Raw genomic sequence first — 22953 nt, forward strand, 5'->3', positions numbered from 1 at the left:
CAAGTAATAAAAAAGGTATGGAGACTGGTAGTCGATTTGCTCAGCGGCAAAACATGCAGGATTGCTTTGAGATAAATAAATAAAATAAGGATTACTCTAGCAACTACAAAGATGTGTGCATTTTTGCTGCCTACGTTTACAGACAAATGGACTCACTCATCACAGGAGAGAGAGACCTCCTTATAAGACGCCTCACCAAGAAGAGGGAGCTGTTGGTTGTGTCGCAAGGGCCGACTTGTGGGTACTTAGGGCTTTTGGTTACATTCCCCGCCAAGGCAAGTTGACCTGCCTACTGCTGAGTCTGTGATTGTAAGGTGCCCTGGAAATAAGGCGTGGGGATCTGTTTCGGAAAGGTCACAGCCTTGAAAACCCTATGGGGCAGTTCTACTTTGCATATATGGGATTGCCGTGAGTCTGAATTGACTCAACGGCAACTAACAACAACAATTGCCCTGAATGCTCTCACCGTGGCCTTCTGGAGATGGCCATGGTTGCACAGGGTTGAGACTCATATGTAAGTCAAAAAATCAACCTTATTTTTGGCCAAAATATTCTTTTTACTGACCTGTGAAGTAAACTAAATTTGAATCTTCAGTCCCTGGGTGGCGCAAATGGTTTGCGCTCCACTGGTAACTTAAAGGTTGGCAGTTCACACTAACCGAGTGGTAGGTACTGTGGAAGAAAAGGCCTGGTGATCTGCTTCCATTAAGATCACAGAAAAAGAACCCCTCTGGAGCACAGTTTTACTCTGACACACATGGGCTCGCCATATATGTTGGAATCTACTTGATGGCAACTAACAACAAGAAGTCACAAAACAAGACAAAAAGAAAGAATACCTTACTGAACTAGAAAGGCCCACTCCACTTTCTAAAATGAACATATTGAGATGTCAGGCCATTCTTGGGATGGGTAGTCCCTGCTTTGAAGGCAAAGAGGGCTTGAACTGTCTGTTGGCAGCTCTGCCCACCCCCTTCTCCCTCTCTGCTGGAACGCCTCTGGCACTGGCATTTCTGACTCTGACTCCCACCGGCTGCTTGGCCTTGGGCTTGTTGTTTAACCTGCCCGAGCCTGTGGGGTGTAGAGGGTCTTCGGCTGCCTAATCTCTGAGTTGGGTACCTCAGCTGTTCTACCAAGAAGAAGCTGGCTAAGATACTCTAAGCCCTCATTGTGGGCCTCAGCGTGGACGTCAATACAACAGAGCTATCTTATTATCGGCCGGACATGCGCTGACCCTTCTAAGAAGCTGTTGAGGTGTGACAAAGGCATTGTGGACAGAGGGTTGCTGTGGTCTCCAGGGACCCCTGCCTAAAATGTGCAAGGACAGCGGTAGCCGGGCAGGGCCTGATGTGGACTTGCTTCATCCTTTGATGAACTCTTTGTTCCCTGAGGTGAGGGGCTCGTGGGGCGGGAGGAAAGAGGGCAGGCAGGGGGTGGACCTCAACACATACAGGCCCCATAGTTCCAATAAGGCAGAGTCCCCCCGCCGTGGGACAGATACCATGGATCTCATCCCGGCCACCTCTCCTAGGCTCACACAAGATAGTCCTTTCAGCCATCTTTTCCTTGGTGCACTCCCGTGGGCTAAGGCTTGGGGAGCTCTGACAGCCAGCCCCAGCACTACAGAGCCATTTCCCTCCATTCCCTTCCTGGTCCTTCCCAAGGGCCCTGCACCCTCTAATGACAACTTGACGTTTCCTTAGGAAGGGCTGGGTTTGCTATGCTGAACCAGATATATATAATATTTGTATGTATATAGGGAGAGGTTCCTGAGTGGCGCAAATGGGTTATGCTCATCTACTAACCTAAAAGATGGCAATTTGAACCCACCCAGTGCACCATGAAAGAAAGGCCTGGCGATCTGCTTCCATAAATATTACAGCCAAGAAAGCCCTATAGAGCAGTTCTACTGTGTCATGTGGGGTCGCTAGGGTCAAAATGAACTCGAGAGCGCCTAACAACAACAAAAGCATATATTTTTAACAGAATGTATTATCATAGAGAGAAACTTAATAAATACTATGTTCTGCCCCTACCTCAAGAGCATCACAAGCCTGCAGACAGCCTGGGTTGCTTTTAGCTGCCATCGCTTTGGCCCCTGACTCATGGCAACCCATGAACAATGGAACAAAATGCTGTCTGGTCCTGCACCATCCCCATGATTGGTTGTGGACTGGACACTCGTGATCCATGGGGTTTTCATTGGCTGATTTTAGGATGTAGATCACCAGGCCTTTCCTCCTAGTCCACCTTAGTCTGGAAGCTCTGCCAAAACCTGTTCAGCATCATAGCAACGTGCAACCCTCCACTGACAGATGGGCGGCAGTTGTACCTGAGGTACGTTGGCTGGGAACTGAGCCCAAGTCTCTGCATGGCAGGTGAGAATTCTACCGCTGCACCACCATTGCCCTCTGAGGCAGCCTGGGAGGAAACCACAAATCTGATGTGTCTCCCCAATAACCCTCTCCACTCCAAAGCCTCCCCCAAAATCCCAGCCACAAATGCCATTTGCCACACTCGCCCGTGTTTATAGAATGTTTCCTTAGTTGTTGGCCATCCCCAGGGCACTGCAGGCTCCCCAACAGCAAAAGCCAGCGTCTTTTACATTCTGCCGAGTCCCCTGTGCCAACCAGAAGCTGGCAACTGATCTTCGTCAAATAAATGAATGAATACCTCTAACTCTGTCCCTGCATGGCACAATGGTTAAGTGCTTGAATCCACTTAGGGGCGCCTCAGAAGAAAGGCCTGGCAATCTGCTTCTGAAAGATCACAGCCTTGAAAACCCTGTGGAGCAGTTCTACTCTGCACATATGAGGTCTCCAGAAGTCAGAATCAACTCGACAGTAACTAACAGCAACAAAAACTCTAATTCTAAGGATTTTAAAAGTTTTCGAGAATACCTCTAATGCTGTCTAACTTGAGATGATTGCTCTTCTAGTATTTGTAATCTATTAGGAACGGTTTTGGGAGTCGCTGGGTGATACGAGCAGTTAAACGCTCAACTACTAACTGAAAGTTTGGTGGTTCAAACCCACCCAGAGGTGCCTCAGAAGACAGGCCTGGCGATCTGCTTCCAAAAGGTCATAGCCTTGAAAACCCTATGGGGTGCAGTTCTACTCAGCACAGATGGGATTGTCATGATTTGGAATAGACTTAACAGCAACTCATAACAACTGAGCCCTGGTAGTACAGTGGTTAAGAGTTTCAGCTGTTAACCAAAAGGTTGGCAGTTCGAATCTACCAGCTGCTTCTTGGAAACTCTATGAGTCAGAATTGCCTCGACAACAACGGGTTTTAACGACAGCTCTGTCTAACTCTGAGGATTTTAAAAGTGTTCTTTTTTAGAATTCCTCTAAGGCCATCTAACTTGAGACTATTACTCTTCTAGTATATATTAGGAAGGGTTTCAAACTAATTGCCAAGATAAAACAGGCCCAGACCTCTTTGGCTTTGCCAGAAATCACTGGATACTGCAAGTGAAATGAGGAGGCAGTGGGGCTGAAGGACCGTGACTGCACTTCTCTGCCTCGGCCTGGCTCAGTGCAGAAGACGGTTTGGCTCCACGTGCTCTGCTGGGGGCCCTGCTATTATGCTTTAAAACAGAACTTATCAACGATTTAGTCTCATTAAGTTGTAAGAAAACAGTCCAAGTGCTCCAAGGTCGTAAGTTTTCCCCAATGTTCAAACGTTTCCAATTTTTTGCAAAAACCAAAAGAGTGCAGAAGCCCACTGGGGCTGGCTGAGGTGATAGATATATGTGGAGTTGGCAGGAACTTTTCCAGGCCGTCTTAAAAGCCAGCTTGTTACAACTCCATGGGCTACAGACGGGTTCTCTTTCCGAAGTAAAGGCTGGTTGATCAGTTGGTGTGTGTGACAGTCCCCAAAGGATTCCAGCTACCACCTGGTTTTTTTAGCTTCAACAGAAGCTTCCACAGATGCAAGGAGTCCCTGGGTGTCACAAACCGTTAACACGCTCGACTACTAACCAAAAGACTGTCAGTTCAAATTCACTCAGAGGTACCTCAGAAGAAAGTCTTGGCAATCTACTTCTGAAAAATCAGTTACTGAAAATCTTTTTGGAGCACAGTTCTACTCTGAGGGGGCTGTGAGTTGGAATCAGCTCAATGGCACTGGTTTCATTTTTTGGTTTCCGAGATTGCAAACGTGGACACGTGCAACCAGTCCTCGTTGCTTTCTGTAGTTCTGCAGGTGTGTGTTTGTGTGTGCACAGGACTGTACACCTCCCCACCGGACACTTCTGTGTAGTCAATCGGATTTTGGCTGTACTTTTTCTGGAATGAGGACTTTTGAAGAAGTCGCACTTTGATCATTTCCCATCTTGCATATCTGGTTTCATCCCCCAAAGAAGTCACTCTGTCAACATCAGCCCCCAATGGCAGTGTTCTTGGAAAGGCTCTCAACATCAGTCTGCACTGTCGGGTTGACGGTGAGCCATTTCATTACTTCATTTCCTGGTGCTGAGTGTGGCTCCTCGTTTATTGCGGGCAGATGAGAGCTGCCCTCTGGGGACCCTTTGGCCTTCCAGTTGACAGTTCTCAGAGCAAAGGGACTTGTCATTTGCTTCTCTAGGGTCCTCAATTGATAAAGCGTGTCCTTGGGTATTTCCTAGTTAAACAGGCCTCCAAGGTGGGTGGCAAAATCTCTCATTTGTATCAGACCCACTCGGGACTGGAGGTACCTAGGTTGGAAGTCTATGCAGGGACAGAAAAGCGAGCTAGAGTGCTGCAGCCATGGACCTTCCTATGCCTGGTGCCTGTGGTTTCCATGATGGAGGCCTTTTTCTTGGGGTCTCATAGCTCACTGGGTATGGGTGTAGTAGAAAGACCATGGGGTCCCTGCGTGGTGCGAACAGATAATCTGCTCCAATACTAATAAAAAATTTGGAGGTTCAAGTCTACCCAGAGGTGCTTTGGAAGAAAGGCCTGGTGATCTGCTGCCAAAGACTGGCCATTGAAACCCAATGGAGCCCAGTTCTCTTCTGGCATACATGGGGTTGCTATGAGGCACAGTTGACTCAACAGCCACTGGCCTTTCTGGGACGACCACAGCTTTTGGTTCAGGCTGACTTTGGTGGAAGTTCAGCCATGCCCCTTTGGCAAATATCCTAACTTCCTCAGCTCTCTGTGGTCTCATTCCTACTCTTTGGAGAATGACATTAACCTCAGTGGGCGGCTGTTAACATTAAATGCGATGGCCAATATGAGAGCACTTAGAACAGCATTCTGCCATAAAGGTGTCAGTTACTACGAGCTCCTGTCCCTCTCTGTACACACAACTGGCTTCCTGAGAAAGCCTCAGTAAATGGAACCCCACCCTCATCGACTTACACTAATTATGGCAGAATCTCTTTGCTTTTGATTCATTGTCAATTGGAGAAGCTCTTACTCCATGTTTAAACCGTTACCCATTGCCATCAAGTTGGTTCCGACTCATAGCGACCTTACAGGACAGAGTAGAACTGTCCCATAGAGTTTCCAAGGAATGCCTGGTGGATTTGAACTGCCAACCTTTTGGTTAGCAGCCGTAGCTCTTAACCACTAAGCCACCAGGGTTTCCATTCCATGTTTACATGTGATTTTTTCCCCTTACTTCTAGTGCAATTAAATTAATGATCCCTAATAAAACACTGTATTTTTAAAAAATTGGCCATCATTTATTTATTTTTATATAATTTTAATTAACTTGTTGTTGTTGAGAATATACACAGTAGAACATACACCAATTCAACAGTTTCTACACGTACCATTCAGTGACATGATTACGTTCTTCGAGTTGTGTAACCAGTCTCACCTTCCTTTTCTGAGTTGTTCCTCTCCCCATTAACATAAATTCCTTGCCCTAAGGTTCTTATCTAGATGCTGTTGTCCACTTGATCTGATATAGATAGTTCTTAAAAGAGCATAATGCTCAACGCAGACAGTTTTTACTAGTTAAGCTAAACTATTGCTTGGTTTTAAGAAGACTTCAGGGGATATTTTTGGTTTAAGGTTTAAAGATTATCTCAGGGCAATCCAATAAAACACTTGAATGTATTTGGTGAGATCACTGTTTAAGGAAATCGGAGGTAGATCTGTTTGAATGTGAAGAATCGTCAGAATTCATGAATGATCCTCCGTAATTGACTGGCTTGGTAAATTTGGATTTTTCTACGTGGGAATCAGCTTATGGATATTTGTCTTTCAAATGATCACTGTTGACAATGCAAAAATTAGGATCAGGGCCTCCCTGGAATGTAAATTTCAAAACAGAACCTGTTCCCTCTGTTCTGAAAAGTCACCCGTGTGCTAGAACACCAGGCACGGGTGTTCTAATAGTCTCGTCCACGTGGGCCAGCTCTAACATCTTCAAAGTGAAGCTCGTCAGCCTGTCTCATCTCTAAGTCCCACACCAGCTAACGGAAAATACCATTTTAAGCCACTCACAATAGCATTTACCATGTCGTGGACAAAGAACATGACACAGAAATAATAGTTAGCAAGCCTTCACATTACATTATATAAACTCTGCATTACCATAGTTTAGTTGAAAGTTTTAAAAACACTTTACTGTTATGAGTTGAACTGTGTCCTCCAAAAAGATCTGTTGAAGCCCTAACTCCTGTACCTGTGAATGTGACCTTGTTTGGAAGTAACATCTTTGCAGGTGCACTTAGGTAAGTTAACATGAGGTCCCACTGGAGTTGGATGGGTCTTGAACCGATATGACTTGTGTCCTTATAAAAAGAGGGGAGGAGGCACAGAAACAGAGCCACATACAGGGGAAGATGCCATGTGAAAATGGAGGCAGAGATTGGAGTCATCTACAAGCCTAGGAACACTAGAGACCTCTGGCTGTCACCGGAAGCTAATAGATAGGCATGGAACAGATTCTCCATCCGAGTCCTCAGAAGGAATCAAAATGGCTCACACCCTGAAGGAATGGGTCTAGGTTGGGTAATGTTCAATGGGGGTGGTAATTTAGGACAATGGGGTTTCCATTGTGGGTTGGTGGATCTGCACAGTGGGGCTTCTGTAGTAGACACAAGTCTCCAGGGGGAACTCAGGGGCAGGAAGCAGGCTTCGGCAAAGAAGGAAAACCCCAAGGGGAAGTAGGAAAAGCATGAAGACAAACTTCACCTGCTTATAATGCTGCTTCTATCCATCCTTCAGCTAAATACTAAGCTTATTTCCGCTTTCTGCTTCCGAAAACATACCAATACCTGTTCTGAAATATTCCTGAGGGAAAGGACTCGTTTTCCCTCATAATGTGAAGCCTCACCAACTCTCCATGGTTCATAGCTTCCAACCCATGTGCCATCTTGTATTCATGAGTTCCTCATCAGTTTTGCTATAAAAAATAGTTTCCAGTAATCTCTAAAGAAACTCTTCCTAATCTATAAAATATTCAAATGACCCCCTACCCGTTCTGTGTTTTTTTTTTTTTTTGCATAGACAAATTACATCTGGCCTCTTTCCTGACGTGGGAGTAGACAGTGATCATTGGGGACAGAGACTTGGCTTGCTCTCAGCACAATTTTTATTTGTCAGGCAGCAGAGTTTTGTGGTGAGCCCCTAGCCTGTGAATTCTAATAACCCTGGCTTCATGGGTAATTTGGGATAAGTTATTCATTCTGTTTGTCATTTACCTCCTCTGCAAAATGGGACAAATGATAACATGGCCTGATTCTGAAGCCATAACAAGATGATGGAAATGAAAGTGGTCACCTTCATATAACTGTGAACTTTGATGCTGCCCAAATGGCGAATGAAATGTTATCGTTCATCAGGGGAGTCACATTTCATGAAGAACTTCGTGTTTTACTCACTATTTTTTTAAATAAAAGAAATAAAGAAAAAATATAAACTGTCACGGCCTAGGCAACATGGGTTATATTCTTTGATATTTGTCAGAGCCTGGAAAATGCCACACTGTTTTGAAAAGTGGATCACTGAGGACTTTGAAGGGCTTCATCTATGCCCCATTGCAGGTACTATAGGAAAAAATATTGTGGCAAGAGTATCTCCATGCATTATTTGAGTTTTAAATCTTACGTTGCTACATAAAATGCCTGGTCTGGTTTTGGCTACCCAACGAGACATGTTGGCCTGGTTTCCTTGCTTGAGCGCTCTCTCCCAATAACCAAACACAAAAAAGCAGTACTTTTTTAAAAGTTGCAAGTCAATATGCTGTAAACATGGGTCTGAGGTTAGAATATTGAATTCCACGAATATCAACAATCTGTCTTACTCCATTAATCAGAGGTTTACAATCTCTACAGTCTTTGGAGCCAGGGGGCCGTCACTGATAATTCTTTGTCAAAGAGAAATGTAACCATCTCGACATGTACTTAGAGTGAAATTTTTCCCCTTGTTGATTTTATGTAGGAAATGATTATTAGAAAATATTGGCTTGCATGGTGTTTTAGATGCTGTGGGAGGAGGCGTCCTTTGGGGGTTGGCGGAGATATTGGTGACACAGACAGCTTTGACAGGGCTGCAGACCCAAAGAGGTTCAGCAGTTTGTTGGGCTGGGTCTCTACGTGGTCTCCTCTGAGACCTATTTCAGAGCAATGAGACTAATAAATCCAGCCCCTCTCCCCAGGCCCTATTAGATCGTATTTGAATTACAGTATCTCCCCAGGGGTTATTGCACTGCATTTGAGTTATAGTATCAAGAGACAGATATTGGTTTAGCTTGGATGCCCCAAACTCTAAGAAACTGTGCTCCTCCCTGATAGGAAATGACACTCGAAGGCACAAACGCCTGTGTTTCTTAACTCTGGCCTCTCCTTCCCAGCCCAGCTATGTGGAGTTCTTAGATATGCCGAAGATGAGGCAGAGAAGTCTCTCTGAGAAGTAAAGCCTGACGCCACAGGGGTCAGCGTCTAAGTCCCCCCAAAGTCAGCAAACTTCACCTTTTTTTATATTCAAATATTAATTTTCCATTAATCCAGAAGGATGCCTAGAACTGCCATCTGATCCTGCAGCTTTAGTCTTCAAATGTTCATCATTGCATTCTTCACAATAACCAAAGAGTCCAGACAACCTAAATGCCCATCAACAGAGGAATGGATGAACAAAATGTGGTACATACATACAACGGAGTGCTCCTCAGCCATAGAGAGAAACGGAGTCCTGATACGTGCTACCACCTGGATGAACCTTGAGCACATCCTGCTGAATGAAACAAGTCAGTCCCTAAAGGACAAATACTGTACGATCTCACCTATGAAATATCTAGAATAGGCGAGTGTATAGAGACCAAAGTTTATTCATGGCTACTAGGGGCAGGAGGAGAAGAGAGGGGAGTCATTTTTTAGGAAACATTAAGTATCTCTTTGTGGTGATGGAAAATTTGGCAAAGGATACGGGTGATGGGTGCACATCACGATTAATGTAACCAATGTTAAAAAAAAAAAAAAAGTTGTTTTGAAAATTAGAAATAAGAAAAAAAAAGGATACCTGTTTTTCCAAGTGGAAACCCTGGCGTCACAGTGATTAAGAGCTATGGCTGCTAACCAAAAGGTTGGTAGTTCGAATCCACGAGGTGCTCCTTGGAAACCGAATGGGGCAGTTCTAGTCTGTCGTACGGGGTCGCTGTGAGTCAGAATCGACTTGACGGCAATGGGTTTGGGTTTTTTTTTGTTTTTGTTTTTCTAAGTTAGGTGTAATCACTATGTGCAGTACTTTGACAGGAGTCCCTGGGTGGTGCACACAGTAAACGTGATCAGCTACTAACTGAAAGGTTGGAGGTTCAAGTCCATCCTGAGGCACCTTGGAAGAAAGTCCTGGAGATTTAGTCAAATATCACCCAACACTATAAACGCAAATCAGGTCATAACCAAATAATTTGTCCCTTGCGGTTTTGACCAAGGCTTTCTTGTGGCCTTTGAATTCAAATTTGCCTGTAGATGAATTCAAAAGTCCAGGCGATGGTCCGACCCCAGCAGGCCTTGCTTGTTGGGTTCAGGAGTATATATCAGTGGCCTCATGTTGATCAGAGAGGCGGCCGGAAGACATCTGTCTGCCATCAGGAAGAAGGAGGTGCTTGCAGCCACCAGGCTGACTAAGAGCTATTAAGCTCCCAGGAGTGTGAAGCTTGGGATAAAAGGAAACGAAGAACATTCAAGATGCTGGAACTACATTTACCAGAGCATCTCTTCATTCCGTTGTGAATGGATCTGCAGCCCTGGATAACAGCCCTGGATTTCATCAAATACATAATACCTCAAAGTCAGCCAGGAAAGACAGCCTGACATCTAGTATTCACCAACAATTAGGGGGCCTGATAGGAGAAACCTGCCTGAGGTCGAGTGAAGATTGGGGAGTGCGTGCATCTAAACACACATACTCAGAAAACATTCTTGCCTAGAAATTGAATCCAGTTTCTTCTTCCTGTATTTGTTTTGCAATCCACCTTTGGAAGGGAAAGTTGATGGAGGAAGGCAATAATTCTTCAAGAAACACCACTTCAATTAAGAGATAGAGAAGTCCAGAGGGGCCCGAGAGCTTCAAGAGGAGCCAACCCAAGATTAATGGACACTAAAGAATGCTGCCTTCGAAGAGGAGAGTTGGCTGATTTATGTCCATTCACGTATTCTGAAGCATTGAACTTGCAGGCATTCCTTAATCATAGCATGATTACATGACCACTGTCACTTGGGGGATGGGGTTGGAAGGGTCTGTTTATTTGGTTGGGCTTTGATAACTTAGCTCTTTATTACAATGCTCTTGGTTAAAGCATTTCTGTAAACTGAGAAGTTTCCATTTAGTCCCTTCTGTCTCTTTCCTTTCTAGTCCCATATATCTCTTCCTTGGCTAGTCTTAATATGAGAAATGTTTTTTTCCATTGGGCCTGAAATTGTCCAGGATCTGTTCACCTCAATCGCAGTGTACTTTACTCGGGGTGTTTTGAGCAAAATCGGCTCAGTCATTTCGTTTATGGAAGAGGGATGGGGGAAATCGATGCGTCCCCTAGGATAAGCCAAAGTTATTTATTTATTTTCATTCAGAGGACATTTATTTAGCACCTACTATGCGCCAGTTCAATGGTAGGCAAAGGGATTTGAAATATATAAGATTTTTTCCCTTTTCACTCGTGCTCACAGTCTAACAGGGGAGACAGATAAGAAAATCAATAATTACAATAGGAGAGGCTTAAAATGAACCCTAGTAGTGAAGTGGTTAAGAGCTCAGCTGCTAACTGAAAGGTCGGTGGCTCAACCCTACCAGACGTTCAGAGGGAGAAAGACCTGGTAATCTGCTGCCATTAAGATTACAGCCTTGGAAACCCTATAGGGCAGTTTTACTGGGTCCTATTTTTATAGGGTTACTGGAAACTATGGTGGCGTAGTGGTTGAGTGCTATGGCTGCTAACCAAGAGTTCGAATCCACCAGGCGCTCCTTGGAAACTATCAGGCAGTTCTGCTCTGTCCTATAGGGTCGCTACGAGTCGGAATCAACTTTAGGGCAGTGGCTTTGGTTTTTTTTTTTTTTTTTTTAGGGTCACTATGAGTTGGAATGGACTCAGTGGCAATGGATTTTTTTTTGAGAGGCTTAGGGAAAGGCAGCTAGGAAATGCTTTCAGAAACTGTACCCAGGAAGAGAGGACCCTTGAGCTGAATTAAGGACATGCAAACGTGTACCCAGCAGTGAGGTGGGTCAGCTTGAATGTATGAGAGATCTTCGTTTGTCCAAGGAAGTGTAAGTAGTAGATGGAGTATGGGATGGTGGGTTGATGAGGCCCAGGACCAAAGGACCTCACATGTAGTATGCAGGCAACACAGAATGCACTGCTCAGAACCCCCTTTAAGAAAGGCCTCGTTGCCCTGCTGTAAGAAGTGTGGCTGGCTGGCAGCCGCCATCGTAGTTCCCTCAGGGTCTGCCTTAGCTTTCCATCCAAAGTCAGGCTCTTCTTGGTGTTGCCCCAGCCAACAACTGAGTGGGAAAGAGACACAAGGTCCCCGCCATTTTCACCTAATGTAGGACTCCTCTAAAGGACAGTCTTTGCTCCATACCTCCCCATTGGGCTTCCATAGAGACACTGCATAGGGTGGTGTCATGGATTGACTTGTGTGAAGAGCTCCCCATTGGGCTTCTGTAGAAACACTGGCATAGGGTGGGTGTTATGGATTGACTTGTGTTCCCCAAAAAGATGTGTTCAAGTTCTAATCCCCAGTACCTGTGAACGTGACCTTGTTTGGAAATAGAGTCTTTGAAGACGTTATCAGTTAAGATAACATGAAGTCATCCTGGAGTAGGGTGGCTTCTAATCCAAACTGAGTGGTGTTCTTGTAAAAGAGAAGAGACGCAAAGAAATAGAGAAGGGACAGCAATGTGAAGATGTATTCACACACCAAGGAACACCTGGGGCTGCCAGAAGCTGAGAGAACCAAGAAAGGATGTTCTATAAAGAAAGGAGAAGAGACACAGAGGGATGACAGCCATGTGAAGATGAAGGCAGAGATTGGAGTGATGCTGCCACAAACCGAGGAACATCTGGAGCTACCAGAAGCTGGAAGAGGCAAGGAAGGACCCTCCCTAGAGAGTTTGGAGAGAGCATGGTCTAGCCTACACCTTAATTTGAACCTCTGGTAACCAGTAAAGTAGAAGGTCAGCAAAAAAGAGGAAGATCTTCAACGAGATGGATTGACACAGTAACTGCAATAATGGGCTGAAGCCTAACAAAGATTGTGAGAATGATGCAGGACCGGGCAGTGTTTCACTTTGTTGTACATAGGGTCACTATGAGTTGGAATTAACTCGATGACACCTAACAACAACAGCCACCAGAACTGTGAGACCATAAGCTTCTGTTCTTATAAGCCACCCAGCTTGTGGTATTTTATTTTGGCAGCTCTAAGAAGCTCAAAAAAAAAAAAAATTTTTTTTTTTTTTTTTTTAAGAAGCTCACACAGTGGGCTTTGAATGAGTGTGAGATGATTTTGGCTGAAGACAATGCAAAACTTTGATATCCTAATATCAATCTTTTGTTCATATGTGTATTTTTAAAGAAACAGTAAGGGGAAAGTTCATCTTTCTACACCCCCTCTACCTTTCTCGTAAGCACACCTCTCTATTATTCCTCATCATTTAAATTCAATAGCCAATCAACTTATTCAATTAACTAATTTGACTTTTGTTTATTACCGAATTGAGTGGTTCTGCTGAATTTACTGGGTGTCTTAGAGACCTGAAATTATATTAGTATGATGTCTTGGTTATCTAGCACTGCCATAACAGAAATACCACAAGTGGATGGTCTCAACAAAGAGAAGTTTACTCTCTCACAGTCCAACAAGCCAGAAGCCCGAATCCAGGGCGCCAGCTCCAGGGGAAGCCCCCCTACCCCTCTGTCAGTTCTGGGGGAAGACTCCTGCAATCAATCTTCCTTCCCCTGCTCTGGGAGCCTCTCCACGCAGGAACCCCAGGTCCAAAGGACAGGCCCCAGCCCCAGTGCTACCCTCTTGGTGGTATGAGATCCCCCTGTCTCTCTATTTGCCTCTCTCTCCCACATCTCAAAAGAGATTGGCCCAAGACACAATCCAATCCTGTAGATCTCGTCAACATAACTGGTGCCAGTCCATCCCACCATCACAGTGATAGGACTCACAACACATAAGAAAATCACATCAGATGACAAAATGGTGGACAACCACACAATACTGGGAATCATGGCCCAGCCAAATTGGCACACATATTCTTAGGGGACACAATTCAATCCGTGGCATATGATAAAACCATTTGCGGCAATAAATCATGAATAACTTGAGATTACAATGTACGGGCAGTGAATTACTTTATTTCAAAAGCTTCCACATACAAAACCAACTTCTTACTCTAAAAATTGGTAATTAAAGGGAAAGTATTAATCTATACAAGGAGTCCTGGTGGGTCAGTGGTTAAGCACTTGGCTGCCAATCGAAAGGTTGGTGGTTTGAACCCACCAGCCACTCTGAGAGAGAAAGATGTGGCAGTCTGCTCCCATAAAGATTACAGCCTTGGAAACCCTATGGGTCTGCTCTGTCATGTCCTATAGGGTCACTATGGGTAAGAATATACTCAACAACACACAACTACAACAAAAAAATTAAGCTATACATCAGGGTTACACAATAGTCCCAATTTTGAGGAAAAATTTTTAATTATGAAATAATGTCAAAGAAATGATAGACTTAGGAGACTATTTGATAACCTTGCATGAAATAATTGATTCAGTGAAGGATCCTTAGAGGGATGCTAGACGTGTTCAGGGGAGGGTTGATGGGGAGCTTAATATTCCACAGAGCCAGAGTGTTGCTCTACAAGTGGCTTGCTGGCCATGAGAATGAAAAGATTATAATGGAGAGAGAGATGTCCAGGTCACCTTCTTAACCCGGCACCATAACTGAGAGTGGTCACCTGGCACCAGTGTGATGAACATGAAGTGCGTACAGCATCAGCAGTGAAGGTTTCTTGGTAAAAAATGTTAAACCTGAATTTAATCAATACCTAAGATCTAAATTCCAGTGTACATGAAAGAACAGGGAATGAAGACCTGCCCATGAAGACAACAACAGCAATGCATGGCTTTGAAAGAATATATATATATTTTTTAAAAAAGACCAGCTTACTGGTCTGACAGAGACTGGAGAAACCCTGAGAGTATGGCCCCTGGACACCCTTTTAGCTCAGTAATGAAGTCACTCCTGAGGTTCACCCTTCAGCCAAAGATTAGGCAGACCCATAAAACAAAATGATACTAAATGGGCACATCAGCCCAGGGGCAAGGACAAGAAGGCAAGAGGGGACAGGAAAGCTGGTAATATGGAACCCAAGGTCAGGAAGGGGAGAATGTTGACAAGTTGTGGGGTTGGCAACCAATGTCACAAAATAATACATGTACTAATTGTTTAACGAGAAGCTAGTTCTGTAAACCTTCATCTAAAACCCAATAATAATAGAGATGCTTGTTGGCATATATGGAGTCACTGAGTGGCAAAAACAGTTAAGTGCTCTGCTACTAACCGAAAGACTGGTGGTTTGAAACCACCCAGAGGCACCTTGGAAGAAAATCTTGGCAATCTACTTCAGGAAGGTCACAGCCACTGAAAACCCTGTGGAGTGCAGTTCTACTCTGAAACACATGGCGTCACCATGAGTCATAGTCTACTCGACGAGAACTGGTTGGTCGGTTTTGTTGATATGCATAGTAAAGTAGTATCAAATTACAACAAATGTCTGTAATTTATTCTAAATTACAACCAAAAATAATTGATGCAAATATGGCAAAATAGTAACACTTATTAAGTCTTGATGGTTAGTATATGGGTGTTCATCATACCGCATTCTCTACTTTTCCATATGTTTGAAAATCTTCACAATATAAAGTAAAAAAGAGGGATTTAGTGGAAGGTAAACATTTTTTAAATGAAAGCATCTGCTTTTCACCAAGTGTTTTAATGGCCCTGTGTAGAAAACCATGTACTCTGGGTTTTGTTTTTTTTTTTTAAACAATGATATTATTGGCTCAGTTTAGAAACCATTTGAGTTGGAAAAAATAAAAGTAATTATGCTGTGTGACAAGAGAACCCCTAAGGGGTTAGGAGAGCAGTAGGATGCAGACCCCAAATTCTTGTAAAAAGACCAGACTTAATGGTCCAACTGAGACTAGAAGGACCCCAGAGGTCATGGTCCCCAGACTTTCTGTTAGCCCAAGACAGGAACCATTCCCAAAACCAACTTTTCAGACAGGCATTGGACTGGACTATGGGATAGAAAATGATACTGGTGAAGAGTGAGCTCCTTGGATCAAGTAGACACATAAGACTATGTGGGCAGCTCCTCTCTGGAGAAGAGATGAGAGGGCAGAGGGGGGCAGAAGCTGGCCGAATGGACACAAAAATAAAGAGTGGAGGGAAGGAGTATGCTGTCGCATTAGAGGGAGGGCAATTAGGAGTATATAGCAAAGTGTATATAAATTTTTGTATGAAAGACTGACTTGGTTTGTAAACTTTCACTTAAAGCACAACGTTGTTGTTGTTGTTAGGTGCTGTTGAGTCGGTTCAGACTCATAGCGACCCTATGCAAAACAGAACAAAACACTGCCCGGTCCTGAGCCATCCTTACAATCGTTGTTATGCTTGAGCTCATTATTGCAGCCACTGTGTCAATCCACCTCGTTGAGGGTCTTCCTCTTTTCCGCTGACCCTGTACTCTGCTAAGCATGATGTCCTTCTCCAGGGACTGATCCCTCCTGACAACCTGTCCAAAGTACGTAAGATGCAGTCTCTCCAGCCTTGCTTCTAAGGAGCATTCTGGTTGTACTTCTAAGACAGATTTGTTCGTTCTTTTGGCAGTCTGTGATATCTTCAATATTCTTCACCAACACCACAATTCAAAGGTGTCAATTTTTTGGTATTCCTTATTCATTGTCCAGCTTTCACATGCATATGATGTGATTGAAAATACCATGGCTTGGGTCAGGCGCACCTTAGTCTTCAAGGTGACATCTTTGCTTTTTTCAACACTTGAAAGAGGTCCTTTGCAGCAGATTTACCCGATGCAATGCGACGCTTGATTTCTTGACTGCTACTTCCATGGCTATTGATTGTGGATCCAAGTAAAATGAAATCCTGGACAACTTCAATCTTTTCTCTGTTTATCATGATGTTGCTTATTGGTCCAGTTGTGAGGATTTTTGTTTTCTTTACGTTGAGATGCAATGCATACTGAAGGCTGTGGTCTTTGATCTTCATTAATAAGTGCTTCAAGTCCTCTTCACTTTCAGCAAGCAAGTTGTGTCATCTGCATAACGCAGTTTGTTAATGAGTCTTCCTCCAATCCTGATGCCCCGTTCTTCTTCATATAGTCCAGCTTCTTGTATTATTTGCTCAGCATACGGATTGAATAGATATGGTGAAAGAATACAACCCTGATGCACACCTGTCCTGACTTTAAACCAATCAATATCCCATTGTTCTGTCCAAACAACTGCCTCTTGATCTATGTAAAGGTTCCTCATGAGCACAATTAAGTGTTCTGGAATTCCCATTCTTCGCAATGTTATCCATAATTTGTTATGATTCACACAGTCGAATGTCTTTGCATAGTCAATAAAACACAGATAAACATCCTTCTGGTATTCTCTGCTTTCAGCCAGGATCCATCTCACATCAGCAATGATATCCCTGGTTCCATGTCCTCATCTGAAACCGGCCTGAATTTCTGGCAGTTCCCTGTCGATATACTGCTGCAGCTGTTTTTGAATGATCTTCAGCAAAATTTTGCTTGTGATATTAATGATATTGTTCAATAATTTCCTCATTTGGTTGGATCACCTTTCTTGGGAATAGGCATAAATATGGATCTCTTCCAGTCAGGTGACCAGGAAGCTGTCTTCCATATTTCTTGGCATAGACGAGTGAGCACGTCCAGCACTGCATCTGTTTGTGGAAACATCTCAATTGATATTCCATCAATTCCTGGAGCCTTGTTTTTCGCCAATGCCTTCAGAGTAGCTTGGACTTCTTCAGTACCATGCCACCTCTGGAAATGGTTGAACATCGACTAATTCTTTTTGGTATAATGACTCTGTGTATTCCTTCCATCGTCTTTTGATGCTTCCTGTGTCGTTTAATATTATCCCCATGGAATCCTTCACTATTGCAACTCAAGGCTTGAATTTTTTCTTCAGTTCTTTCAGCTTGAGAAACGCCGAGTGTGTTCTTCCCTTTTGGTTTTCCATCTCCAGCTCTTTGCACATGTCATTATAATACTTTACTTTGTCTTCTCAAGACGCCCTTTGAAATCTTCAGTTCTTTTACTTCATCAGTTCTTCCTTTTGCTTTAGCTCCTCGATGTTTGAGAGCAAGTTTCAGAGTCTCCTCTGACATCCATCTTGGTCTTTTCTTTCTTTACTGTCTTTTCAGTGACCTCTTGCTTTTTTCATGGATGATGTCCTTGATGTCATTCCATAACTCGTCTGGTCTTCGGTCACTAGTGTTCAATGCATCAAATCTATTCTTCAGATGGTCTCTAAATTCAGGCGGGATGTACTCAAGGTCATATTTTGGCTCTCGTGGACTTGCTCTGATTTTCTTCAGTTTTAGCTTGAACTTGCATGTGAGCAATTGATGACCTGTTCCACAGTCGGCCCCTGACCTTGTTCTGACTGATGATATTGAGCTTTTCCATCGTCTCTTTCCACAGATGAAGTCAATTTGATTTCTGTGTGTTCCATCTGGCAAGGTCCATGTGTATAGTCGCCATTTATGTTGGTGAAAGAAGGTATTTGCAATGAAGAAATCGCTGGTCTTGCAAAATTCTGTCATTCTATCTCCGGCATTGTTTCTATCACCAAGGCCATGTTTTCCAACTACTGATCCATCTTCTTCATTTCCAACTTTTGCATTCCAATTGCCAGTAATTACCAATGCATCTTGATTGCATGTTTGATCAATTTCAGACTGCAGCAGCTGATAAAAATCTTCTATTTCTTCACCTTTGGCCCTCGTGTTTGGTGCATAAATTTAAATAATAGTCGTATTAACTGGTCTTCCTTGTAGGCATGTGGATATTATCCTATCACTGATGGCGTTGTACTTGAGGATAGATCTTGAACCATTCTTTTTGACGATGAATGCAACACCATTCCTCTTCAAGTTGTCATTCCCAGCATAGCAGACTATATGATTGTCTGATTCAAAATGGCCAATACCTGTCCATTTCAGCTCACTAATGCCTAGGATTAAAGCACAGTAAAATTTTTTAAAAAAAGTAATTATGCTGTGTGAGATTAAAATTATGTAAGGTTATTAGCTTCCTAGGGCTGCCGTAACAAAGGACTGCAAAGTAGGCAGCTTTAAATAACAGAAATTGATTCTCTCACAGATCTGGAGGCCAGAAGTCCAAAATCAAGGTGTCAGCATGGCCACAGTCTCTATGAAGGCTCTAGGAGAGGATCTTTTCTTGTCTCTTCCAGCATATGGCCATCCCAGGTGTTCCTTAGCTTGTGGCTTCATCACTCCAATCTCTTCTTTCATCTTCACATGGCTGTCTTCCCTCTCTGTCTTTTCTCCTCTTTTTGTAAAGACAATGGTCGTATTGAACAGTCATATTCCAGTATGACCTCATCTTAACTTGATTACATCTGCAAGATCACATTCACAGGTACCAGGGGTTACAACTGCAACATTTCTTTTTAGGGGGCGCAGTTCAACTCACAACAGTAAGCTAGAATGATTAAAGTACTTTTAAGACTTCTGCCTATAACTCTTGTAACCAAAACAAAAGGCAAAAAACCCATTGCCATCGAGTCAACTCCAACCCACAGCAACCCCATGTGTGACAGAGTAAACTTATAATGCAGAGCTTATACAATGTAATGTGAAGCCTTGCTAACTGTTGTTTCTCTGTTATGCTCTTTGTCCACAGCATGGTAAATGGTACTCAGGGTAGCTTAGAAACTTCCAGGGGAGTACACCCTTCAGAACTTAGAAACAAGTGATGAGCATTCGCACCCTCACATCTGAGGCTTTGGACCCCAGGGTTCAGAGCGGCCCTTAGGCTTGGATTGTTTCCAGTGGGTTGAAGGGAGGGGATGCCTGTGAGGGAGTGAACCCAACCGCAAGCTGAAAAGATGGAGCTTCTTGGAATGGAATGCCTTTTGGAGCTAAAGAACATACCGTTCCATCCAGGTGCCCTGATTGATATAGAAGGATCTGCCAAATTCCATTCTCCAGGCTGGAAATTCCAGGATAGTGCTGGTACCAGTGAGTGACATTTTCTTGGAATGTCACCAGGGGTTATAAAGTACTTTCCCCACCCCCTACGTTCCTAAGGTATGAAGAATAAAGGTCAACATATAGAAATTTTAAATTATCATGAAAGCATTTCTGTGGATGTAACTGGGAAGAACGCACAAAGGATGGAGCCCGTCTGTATCTTCTCAAGTCCGTTTCCTAAGGACTCCCTCCCCTTAATGAAATAAGATACAGCCGTGCAATTGCCAAGTTCAGCCTGCAGGAAACACTGCAGGCTTCATTTTACAAGCGTGCACTTTATGGTTCTGTAATCTGTAGCGTTGTGGGGGGAACCTTTTTGCAATTCTGATGCCTATGCTCTCTGGGCTTGTTACGCTGGCTTTTACTGCCTGCAGTTAGGTTTGTTTTGTTTTGTTTGGGGGTCGCTGTGTAATTTCAGCCCTGGTGGATCAGAATCTGTGCAGGGAGCTCTGGTTGATTTTGTGCGTGTGAGCTGCGAGCTGGATACACTCCAGGGTGAATTCACACACCCTTCTGACTGGAGGGTGATGTTGCCCATCGTACATGGCACCACCGGTGAACCATCCTGAGCAGACTCTGGGCTTGAGGCTGTTTGTCCAGCCGCAGAGATCTACAGCCCTCACCCAGGTCTCTATGGTGACCAGAGACTGAAGTAGAGGACTTGGTCTTCTTAGCACCACACTTAGCCCACTGACATAAGAGATTTATCACTACCCCTCAACCCATTACATGGTAATAAATGAAAGTTGGCGTCATTTCTTATCAGCCTAAGAATTTTCAAGCCTGGCTAAATTCTTTTGTCTATGCCCGGGGAGTGTCAGGAATTATGTTTGCTTTGCAGACAGATGCTTTGGAAAACACTTTATCTCAGAGGTTTAAATTGTGGGCTACGAAGTCAGGAAGTTTGATTCAGATCTTGATTTTGTTATTTATTAATTGCATGACCTTGCTAACAAAGTAAACTCTCTAATCTTCAGCTTCCTTATCTGTAAAGTAGGTCTAATGATAGCTCTAACTTCATAAGATCTTGAGAGGAATGAATGAGGTGATGTGTGTAATTCGCTTAGCTCAATTCCTAGTACACAGTTGTTGTTGTTAGGTGCCATTGAGTCAATTTCAACTCATGGCAACCCCATGTGACAGAGTAAAACTGCCCCATAGAGTTTTCTAGGCCATAATTTTTACAGGAACAGATCACCAGGTCTTTTTCCCTCGGAGCTGCTGGGTGGATTCTACTCCGTAAATGATAGCTGTTACTATTTTCAATCTTGCTCCTCCCTGCTTGGTGCCTGAACTGAAAATATGATTTACCAGATGACTGTTAGAGGGCATTTCACATCATAGCCTGCTGTGTACGTATAGGAATTACAGTGCAAGAACTGGAAAAAAAGTTACAGTACTAGATATTAAGAATCCAGACTTTCTGGAGCCATGGAGCCTGGATGAACCCCTGAAACTATTGCCCTGAGATAATCTCTAAGCCCTGAAATGAAAATATCCCCTGAAGTCTTCTTAAAACCAAACGATACTTTAGCTTAACTAGTAAAGAATGTCTGCCTTAAGAATTATCGATATGGGATCAAAGTGACAACAGCACTCGAAAAATGAAATAGGAAACTTGGAGGGCCGTGAGTTTATATTTTGAGGGAGGAATAACCCTGAAAAGGAGGGTGAGAATGGTTGCACAACTTGAAGAATGTAATCAGCGTCACTGAATTGTACATGTAGAAGCTATTGAATCGATGTATGTTTTGCAGTGTGTTCCCAACAAACAACAAAAATAAAATAAATTATATATTTAAAAAATGACTACAGTTACTGCAATTCAAAGATATATAGATGAGGGTGTGAGTTATAAGTAGTTACCAAGCCTTGGGGCCAGTTTAAGGCTGGGTGTTATGTAGAAGCTTAACTCTATGTTTCGAAATTTTGCCTTGGAAATGAATTATTTGTTTTATGAACTTTTCTCTGTATAAATCCTCCCCACCAAAAATACCACTACCACCACCATCATACAGAGTTGCCATGAGTTGGAAGCAGCTCGATGGCAACTGGTTCTACTTACAAAGCTACGGTAGTTAAAACAGTGTGGTATCAGCATAAAGATAGACATATACACTAATTGTACAGAATAGAGCAGAGCGATAGATTGACACATAGATGGTCAAAAGATTTTTGACAAAGATGCCAAAGTAATCCAACGAAGAAAGGAAATTTTGTGTGATAAATGTTACTAGATATGATATCTATCCATCCAATAAAACATTATTCACCAACGAAAAAGAATGAACTACTGATACACCCACCAACATGGATGAATTTCAAAAACCTTATGTTGTGCAAAAGAAACCAAACCCAAAAAAGTGCATACAGTTTGATTCCATTTATAGTAAATTCAGATAAAGACAAAAACTAAGCTATGTACACAGATCTATATATAAATCAGAAAGTGATTGTAGGGAAAGGAATTGACTGGAGAGGGCTCCAGGGAACTTTCTGGTGTGATCATGTCTTGTTCTGAGTGGTAGATCCAAGGTATATACAATTCTTAGAGTTTTTTGAACTGAATACCCAGTATCTGTATATTTTATTTAAGTTCATTATACTTCAACACAAAAATGTAAAACAATAAATGAAAACAAAAAAGGAAATGTGAACTGTTCTGTGTTGTGTCTGTTTTGATTTTCTCTACAATGCTTTTGCACAGAATACATGCATTGCGTTGGTATGGATTATATTGTACAACTCCTTAAATCATGGCCCTGTTTGAAATTCTTAGCATTCTATTCACTTGAAATTGTTTTGAGTAAAGAAAGCACAATGGAATACTTTGTACTACATGTGGTGGACTAAAGTTTCCTATGCAAAGTTTGACTATGCAAAGGCATTCAATTATGTGGATCATAACAAATTATGAATAACATTGTGAAGCATGGGAGTTCCAGAACACTTAGTTGTGCTCATGAGGAACCTATGTATAGACCAAGAGGCAGTCATTCGAACAGAACAAGGGTATACTGCATGGTTTAAAATCAGGAAAGATATGTGTCAGGGCTGTGTCCTTTCACAATCTGTATGCTGAGCAAATAATTTGAGAAGGTGGATTATGTGATAAAGAACTCGGCATCAAGATTGGAGGAAGACTCATTAACAACTTGAGATATGTAGATGATACAATCTTACTTGCTGAA

The sequence above is a fragment of the Elephas maximus genome, chromosome 2 (assembly GCF_024166365.1).
Source record: "Elephas maximus indicus isolate mEleMax1 chromosome 2, mEleMax1 primary haplotype, whole genome shotgun sequence".
In the NCBI taxonomy this organism is placed as follows: domain Eukaryota; kingdom Metazoa; phylum Chordata; class Mammalia; order Proboscidea; family Elephantidae; genus Elephas; species Elephas maximus.